This window comes from Haemaphysalis longicornis, unplaced genomic scaffold (assembly GCF_048455015.1).
Source record: "Haemaphysalis longicornis isolate Haplotype H1 unplaced genomic scaffold, Haemaphysalis longicornis Haplotype H1 scaffold_9, whole genome shotgun sequence".
Taxonomy (NCBI): domain Eukaryota; kingdom Metazoa; phylum Arthropoda; class Arachnida; order Ixodida; family Ixodidae; genus Haemaphysalis; species Haemaphysalis longicornis.
In genome coordinates, this window is record NW_027526460.1 from 34,474,259 (window position 1) to 34,483,828 (window position 9,570).

Consider the following 9,570-nt stretch of genomic DNA (forward strand, 5'->3'; position numbering starts at 1 on the left):
AATAACCGGAGCCGCCGAGACGGAGAGACGCTCGGTCAGTTCGTCGCAGCGCTGCGAGGGTTGGCGAGCGGCTGCGCCTTCGGGGAGCAGCTCGACTCGCTGCTCGGGGACCGTTTCGGCTGCGGCATCAACGACCCCGCCATGCAGACGCGACTCCTGGAGCTTCCCGACCCCTCGCTGGACGACGCCGTGAAGGCAGCGCTGGCGATGGAGGCTGCGGCCAAGGACGCGGGCGAGCTAGCACGTGCGGCCGGCTCACCGTCGGCGGAGGCGGCGGTGAACAAGATGGCGGCACGGCATGGCAGGTGCAGTCGCTGCGGTGGTGACCGCCCCCCCTCCCAGTGCCAGTTCGCGCAAGCGGAGTGCTTTGCGTGCGGAAGAACTGGGCACATTGCTCGGGCGTGCCGAGGGGGACGACGGCAAACGGACGGAAGCAGCAGCCGGCGTCGAGCACAGGTTCCGCGCCAGGCCACGGCCGAGGGAGTCGGCGCAAGGGTAGGCGGCGGCGGCGTGCGGCAGCAGCTTCGGGTGCAGCGGCTAGTCTCCACGTCGTGGCCGAAGACCCGCAGATTTTCGACATGTGGCACGCGGCCACAGTGCAGCCGCCGGTGCCACCATACTGGCTGACCGTCGAAGTCTGCGGGCGCCCCATCTCCATGGAGCTGGACACAGCGGCCAGTGTGTCGGTCATGGCCGGGAAAGCATTCAGGCGCACCTTCCCTGGCGTGGCCGTCGAGGCGTCGCGCGTCATGCTGCGCAGCTACTCCGGACAGCTCGCCCAAGTCGAGGGTCAAGCCCAGGTCAGCGTCCGCCTTGGCGACAGGGAGGCCACCCTTTCCCTGTACCTGACCAAGGGGCCGTCACCGACGCTGCTGGGCCGGAACTGGATCCTGGCGTTGGGCGTGAGGCTGCCGGAGTACCAGGAAGCAGTGCATGCAGTGGCAGACGTCCCCGGCCTCCTGACCAAGTTCGAGGCCCTGTTCCAGCCCGAGGTGGGGACATTCACCGGCACGGCGGCAAGCATTGAGGTGCCAGAGAGAGCACTGCCCCGTCCATCCCGACTGCATGGACGGCGTCATCGAGCAGCTGCTGCACAGGCGAGAGGCCGGCACCAACGGCGGCGGGGTGCTGGGCACCAACGGCCGCCTGCTGCACCTGGTGGTGCTGGGTGCCAGGGCCAGCGCCCAGCAGGTGGCGCAGGCTATGCGGCAGGTGCTCCCGCAGGGTTTCCGGCTCGACAAGGCCCAGTACACGCTGGACTCCAGGATCATCGACGGCGACGTGGGCCTGCCGCACAACTCGTTCCGCACGGAGCCCCTGCCCCACGGCTGCCTGTGCGTGTACGCCAGCCAGCTGGGGCTGGAATACATCCGCGAGAGCCTCGAGAAGACCCTGCTGGCCAACCTGGAGCAGGAGGACCGGCTGCCCTTCCACGGCCTGTCCCTGGTCATGGTGTTTGCGGGCCAGGGGGACTTCCTGGGCGAGGAGGGCATCAACCGGGCCAAGAGCCTGCAGTGCCCCTTCGTGGACGACGGCGGCGGCCTGGACCCCGTGCGGCTGGAGCAGGCGCTGGGCGCGCTGGTGGAGAGCATCGAGCGGCGGGCGGGCCGGCTCCACATCTACCAGGCGCTGCCCGCGGTCGCGGGGCCCCGGCCGGACCTGCGGCTGATGCTGTGCATGCTGTGCAGGGACCCGTACGCGCCCGAGCAGGTGCTGGCGCAGCCGGGCTGCCTGGCCACGGGCCCGCTGCACTGCCTCAGCCTGGACTCCTTCAAGGGGAGCCAGCTTCACCGACCGCTGCCAGCACAGCACCAGGGGCTGGTGCTACTCGCGCCACTGTGGCGCCACGCGCAAGTCCTTCGACACCGGGAAGGCTGACAGCTGGTGCGAGTATGACACAGGCAGCACCTAATGCTGCCACAACGGCCTCGACACCTGTGCTCCGGCGGAGTGAGAGACTGCGGAGACCTCCGGACCGGTACTCGCCGGGGGGACAGGTGTTTTGTGTTTGTGTAGGACAAACAAACTTGGGGGTGAGGGGTGTGACAAGTGTGTGGCGCCCCCCATCCCTGATATTCATTGGCCGCTAAGTTCAGTGGCCCCACCAGGCTCGGTGGGCAACCTTGTGTGTGGCCGGGCAATAAACACCGCCGAGCACGGCTGCTCGGGGGTCAGTCACCGTCACCACCAGCACGCTGCATGTCGTCTCTCGGCAGGAGGGTACCCCTACCCTCCCAGGTTCACGAACGCGGGTCTAAATCGTGACACAACGTGAACACCGCGACGCAAAAATTTGAACCTCACGCACGTCCGTGAGACACGCGTAGGCCCTTTGCGTTCTGAGCATGCGCACAGGTAACCCGTGAAAGTTATGCTTACTTAGAGCTTAATGAAATCCTTTCCAGTCCAGTCCAGTCTACGCATATGAAACTAAAACTGTCCACTCTGCCGCTAGTGCGTCGCCGCCGCCGAGAATGCTGTTGCAAATCGTGTTTGAACCTCCCGCGAAAATGTCACGTGGTTCGGATGAGCCGCGAACACAGGATGGCCTCTGGCGAAAGTGTAAGGGGTAGGGCGCTCCTCAGCGGTGAGGCGTGGCGAAATGGTGAGGCAGGCAGTGAGAGATGACACCGTAGCAGCGCGTGCCGCCCTCCCCTTCACACTTTCGCTAAACGCTCAGACAAGCGAGTCGTGCGGGCTCAGCATACTGCCCTCCAGGCCTTCACACTTTCGCCGCACTTTCCTCCGCCGTTTTTTTTTTCCTTCTTCGCTTACCCGGTTACAACGCCGTCACCAAACCATGTGTTAATGGCCGCCAAAGTTCTACGAACTAAAATTGAGCCTCGGAATCTGGCAGTGGAGCTTAGCATAGGCGTGCGCACAAGGGGGGCAGGGAAGGCGGCCGCCCCCCCTAATCATCTGAAGGTGGGCGCCAAATTGGCCCATATTTTGCCAATATAACACATTAAAGTAAAAGTTTCTGCTCAGAAATATTTTGTATGTGTTGCAATTCCATCGAATTGATATAAAAAATTTATAACCATCCGTCTTAGCACTGCGTTCGGACCGCTAGGCCTTCAGTGGGAAGAGGTCGGGAGTTCCTGTAAGGGGGAGGGGGGGCGCAGCGGTAAGACTTTGCCCCCCCCCCCCCCTAATCGAGAACTCTGCGCACGCCTATGGAGCTTAGTGAAGGTCCTTGAACGGACCTAGAGCCCTCCTTGCCTATAAAACTTTCTCTCTCTCTCTCTCTCTCTCGTCTCGCGTTGCTGCGAAGCACAAATGCGTGGCACAAGCCTAGCGTACTCCCTTCACATCTATTATATCTGTAGTACTTAGTACTGGCCACCATCAGGGTTAACCGAAAGTCAAATGAATTCAGTTATGAGAGAAAGTCAGCCGATCGAGCATACTTGGCGCGCGCGACATTCAAGGGCAGTGCAGGGCTGCTGAATGAAATGTGCAGGGTGCGGCCTGCGACGTGGAGAAATTCATCAGCATTAGGCGACGCCCGCTGCCTGCTGCTCCGCATGCGGCTTGACTGCTGCAATGTGGCGCAGCGCCTGCACCGACTCGGGCGCAAGGACTACCGTGCATGTGCGGACTGTTCGGAACCAGACACTCTGGAGCACCTACTCTACCCCCGCAACGCGGCGCCGAGAGAAGAGCTCCAACGAGCGCTTCAGCGTCAAGGCCTTCCCAGCACCGGCATGGAGGACCGTCCGTTCCCGAAGGGGCCTGCGCAACCCAATGAGAAGTCTTCGCCCTTCTGGTCCATTGCTTGGAGACGACCGGCCTCACGCAGCCGCTGTAGCCCGGGCTGCGGTGTTACTGACTGATGGGCCCGGACTGAGAGCCCTGTCTCTTATTCTTTTTCGTCTATCTTTGTGTTTGTTCTTTGACACTACTTTATTCTTTCACTCCCCCTCTACTTCCCTTCCCCCGCACTGGGTTGTATGCAGGTGAGCTCCCTGTAGAGCTCAGAAATATCCCCAGTGCGCCTCCTTTCCTTTCCCACAAACCACCACAACAGCATTAGGTGAGTAGCGTATGTCCACGCTAGCCACCCTATCCACGCTAAATGAATTGCTTGACGATGCAAATTTGTATGCTGAGTCATACCCTCGTATTCTGATCCTTCCTCCACTCGAGCCTCCAGCTACTTGAAATCGATTTCGCCATGCATAAGAATTGCGGAATCCTTCCGTCAGCCGGGCGGAGGAAGCAAATTGAGTGGAGTACTACAGAATACCCAGAATTACAGTAACCCACAGAACAGGGAGGATTTTAGAGAAGCAAAGGTCTAGCTTTGCCTGTAGTGCCAGAAAAAGCGTAGTGGCGGCGTCGTGAACTACCCAGTACGCCCGCTTGATGGCGCTGTAAACACGGCTTTGTTTACAGCGCTGTAAACAGCGCTGTAAACATGGCGCTGTAAACACGGCGCTGTAAACACGGCTGTAAAATGCGGAAAGTGGGAGGAACTTTACAAGGTGCTGCACGACGAAAGTATGATGGTGTACGCGGTCGCCGAGACACACCTCATTGGCGACGAAGAGCCACCGATCCACCCTCATTGGCACTGGTCAGGGCAGAACCGCGCTCCAAATGGCCGCAAAGGCGGCGGTATCGGGTTGCTATGGAGGGCCGGTACCTCATGGACCAGGCTCGACTGTCCATGCAGTGAACACATGTGGGCGACTGGTGACATCCTGGGTATCCCGGTCCTGCTTGGGGTAGCCTACCTTGCGGTCGACCGTGGCCACAACACGGGGAATGCGCAAGTTATGCAGTGCATCAGAGAGGATGTCGGCCGGTGGGCAGCGGATAAAGAGGTGTTGCTGCTGGGTGATTTCAACGGCCACATCCAGCCCCTGGACGGCTATCAAGATCCAAACGGGGACCTCATGCTCCAGACAGCTCAGCAGCTGTCACTCGAGGTGCTGAATCTGCGACCGGACTGTGAAGGTGAATTTACGTGGTGCGCCAGGAGTAGCCGCAGCTGCATCGACTACGCGCTAGTATCCCACAAGCTGGCGCGACACGTCCAGCACGTCCACATCGATGAAGCGGGACAGTTCAGCGTCAGCAGCGACCACAACCGCATAAAGGTCAGCTTCACCACATCTGCTTCGAGGAAGCGCCGCAGGGAACAACGGGAGCCTTCCCGGCGGTTTCTCCCTTCCTCAGCGTACGAGGCTGTAGCACAGGATTTCGAGCTGCGTCTACAAGCTGCACCACCAAAGAACTACGAAGAGTACGTGGGGGAACTGCGGCGCATCATGCACGCCTATGAGATTCGCTCCAACTCGCGAGGGGGGGTGCGGCGCAAAGGCTAGTGGGACGAGGAGGTGAAGACGGCACTGACCGCGCGTCGAGCGGCCAATCGCCAGCACCGGGCTGCGGTGACGGCAGCACTCCCCACGAGCCAGTGCCAGATGTTGTGGGAGCAGTACCTAGAGCGCAAGCGGACCATGCAGCAGGCTGTACAACGGAAGATCGCGGCTCATGATCACGCCCAGCTGCGGTCCATAACTACTGCCGGGCGAAAAAAGAGTCAAAAGTTTTGGGCGTACGTGTCAACACTTGACCGGAAACCCACGCCACCAGAGCTCCGGGATGAAACCGGCGAGCCCGTCAGGGACATTGTGGAACACCTCACCCGACACATGGCACAGCTGTACGACCCCTTGCCGCCTAGTGCAACTGAAGAGCGAAGTGAAGAGTCCGCTCCACACTGCAGTATCGCGGGCACTTACGAGTGCGACTGGCAGGTGTCTCGGCGCGCGCTGGACCGCGCACTTGCCGGAATGAGCTCGAGCACGGCCCAGGGTCTGGATGCAATACCGGCGGGCTTGGTTAAAAGCCTAGGGAATGTGGCCCGTGACACACTGGCCCTTATTTTCACCGCAATCATCGCCGGGGAGCCGGTTCCAGCCGACTGGCAGTGCGGCCGCGTGCGCCTCGTCCGCAAGAAAGGTGGGGATGCTGGCAACATACGGGACTACCGACCCATCACGGTGACTAGCGTAATGTACCGCCTCTTTACCCTTGTGGTGAAAAGCTGGATGAGTGCCTGGGCGGAGGGCTCCGGGGCCCTGACGGAGCTACAGAATGGCTTCCGATCCAATCGCCGCCTGGAAGACAATCTGTTCACCCTGAGCCAGACAATTGAACTGGCACGGAAGGAGTCACGTAGTCTCTTCGCGTGCTTCCTCGACGTCGCGAAGGCGTACGACAGCGTCCCCCACGAGCCGATGCTCAACCGAATGTCGGCCCTGAGTATGCCACAAACACTGGTGGACATCCTGCGCCGGCTGTACGAGAACAACACCGTTGTGGCCTGCCTAGGCGACTCCCAATCGCAGTCGGTACCGGTACGTCGGGGTCTGAAACAGGGCTGTCCGCTCTCCCCCCTGCTCTACATGTTGTATGTATCGGGGCTGGAGCAAAGTCTGATCGACTCAGGACTAGGTTTCCCGTTCCAGTTCCTGTACGAGGGATTACAACATACTTGGGTGCTGCCTGGACTGGCCTTCGCGGATGATCTGGTGCTCCTGGCAGAAACCATCCCTGACATCCAGCGGCTCATCACCCTGAGTGCCACGCATCTCTCCCTGCTTGGCCTCTCCTTCAACCCCAAGAAATCCGCGGTGCTCCAGTTCTCCGGAAGTCCAGGAATGAACACCGTGCTCCTGCCAAACGGCGACACCATCCCCTGGGCGACCGAGTACCGTTACCTTGGGGTGATACTCTCCTCTTCGTCGGATCTCCTGGGGGCTCACGAAGAACACCTCAGGCAGGCCTGCCGAAGAGCCAGTGCTGTGCTCCGCCGGAGGTCATTGTGGGGGTGCAACAGATACATCCTCGTTCGTGAGCTGTGGAAAGCGGTCCATGTCCCAGCACTGACCTTTGCCAACGCAGTGGTGTGCGTCTCATCCAGCACCCGAGCGTGGCTGGAGCGTGGCCAGCGCGAGGTGGGACGCGTGGCGCTCGGTTGCCATGGTCGCGTGGCCGTTGAGGCCATCCAGGGTGAACTGGGATGGTCATCTTTCGAGGCCCGAGAAGCAAGCAGCAAGCTGGCCTTCGAAGCTCGACTTCGGCGCATGGACGATCAGCGATGGGCGCGACGCATCTTCCGCTACATGGGCTTCAAGGGCACCCAGACTGTGTGGACCTCCCGAGTGCACACGCTCAGTCGCAAGTTCGGCTTTCTTGCAGAGCCGCTACAGACAGGTGCCCAGAAGCTGAGCCACGTGGCGCGGAAGCGTGTACGCGAGGCAGAAACAGGCCAGTGGCGCTCGGCCATGCTATCCAAGTCCACCCTGGAGCTGTATCGCTCATACAAGTCCACCCCAGCAGCGGAGCTGTTTTACGACAACGACACTGGGAGTGCACTGCTCTTCGAGGCCCGCGCGGGAGCACTCCGCACCCTCCTCTACCGTCAGCGCTTCGACCCATCGACAGCAGTGCAAAGTGCCACCTGCCGAGCATGCGGGGAAGCACAGGAGAGTGCAGAGCATGTGATCACCCATTGTGCTGTGTTGTCGCCAACCCACCCAGAGGGCACCACTCTACCGCAAGCGTTGGGACTCGAGACCTGCGACGGTGACACCAGATCTACGTTGGTGACGACGTCGAAGGAAAGACTGCACCAGTGGTGGTGGCGGACCCGGCAACTAGGGCCCAGAGACAAAGGTGCTGCATGCGGTGTCACTGACTCATAGGGACCCCGTGATTCGTGCAGGCAGTACCTGCCTTAGGCCATGCCTATCCCCCCCTCTGAAAATCTCCTTTTTGAAGATATAGTTTATAGTCCTGTAGATAAGTGACGGCTAGGGTGCCAAAGGTGTGCCCACCCGATACAAAGGGGATAGCCACATCATCATCATCATCATCATGTAAACATGGCGGATGCTTTTTGCACAGGCCGCTTGAGCTCCTTAATAACATGGCTGCCCTCGCACGGCGGCCGCCGGCTCCCTGCTCCACGGCCGGACTCGACTCTCCTCCTCCCGCGCGCGAAAGGGGCGTCGAGTCCGGCCGTGGCTGCTCCTGCTGGCTCCTGGCTGGCACGCTGGCCGCGTGTTTACCTGCGCCGCGCTAGTGAAGTGATGTTACGCCAGGTGACCAGATGGCCTCGACTGGCACAGACCACAGTGAGCAGCAAGTGAGAACAAATCGTTTATTGACATCCGCAAGTTTACAGAGGCCAGGACATCATTTCATTTCGATCGCTGCAATTGTACGTCGCTTTCGTGACAACATTTTTTTTTTGCCATAACAACTCGTTCACTTGCGCTAAGATTTCGAACGAAGGGCACAAATGAAGTATTGACGGCGACAACGGTTTCCTTTGCACCGTCTTTCTAGCGGAGTGCATAACACTCACCTTCTGTTGGAAGAATCGAATATTCTGGCCTCGACAGCTGCCTTCCGATGCGGAATTTCCCACATTTGTCATTCCACAAGCACTCAATTCCCGTGTTTTGCCAGTCCTCTCAACAACTGATGGACGCAAAAACACATAACAGCAATAACAGTCACGAAACCGGTGCTCCGCGCACATTGAAACGGTCGGCCGTTGCAGCGGTTTCAATTTGAATTGGCGGCTTTGTGGTTGCGAATTCAGAAACGAGGTGGTGCACCAGTCGGCTGTTCGTAAAAAGTTGCGTACATTTTTGCTCAACGGATGTTTGATGCGGAACTTGTTAATAGTATTTTTAAATAACACATTGTAAGCGAACTTTGTGGGCTCTTTGAGTCACGGAATGAATGTTTTGTATTCTATACCAAAAGTAATATTTTGCCTGCGCCGTCTGGTGGGCTTGATGGTCGAAAACAGCGTTGTAGGTTGGTCACGTGGGGCGTCGATTTTTACGCCGCCTATACGCCTCGAGCGCGGCCTGTAGGGGCGCCACTGAAATCCCCCTAGCGGCCTGTTTCGAAAGCAGCCGCGGGAGTCCGCGCCCCGCTCCCCAGTGCCGCCGCTGCTTTTGCGGCACGTCCACGACTGAGATTTATCGTTTGCGGGCGTTTAAAATCTATGTTTATGTAGAGCAGTCACTCTGTTCGCAAATGGGGTGTGTTTACGAGAGTGCACATGTTTCTGACGCGATGTTAGTGTGGTATATTCGGTATGTATAAGCGCCAGGTATGTGTCACAGGCCAGCGTCGCGGAACCGGCGTATGATGGAGCCGATTGTAGTTACATTGACCTGAATTTACTAGCCGTGTCTCCGTAACCACCGGTTCCTCAGATGTTCATGCTACGGCTATACACTACGATTTAAATCGGTTTTGTGCGCTTACATAATCAGCGGAGCACTCATACTTGGCGCAGTCATAACTGGCGTACGCCAGTTACGTTTGCTAATATTATACCTCAGATATTGATCACCGCCATTTACAAGCCAGTCTGTGTTAATTTCGGGAATACTCAACAAAAGTACGATGGACAATGCATAATTATACTCGGGGATCAGGTCGTCTTGTCGTGAGGTGAGCGCCCGCAGACATTCATCTGCTACATATATCCTCTGCGAGCTGCGCGGAGACGGGCTTACAATATAATCC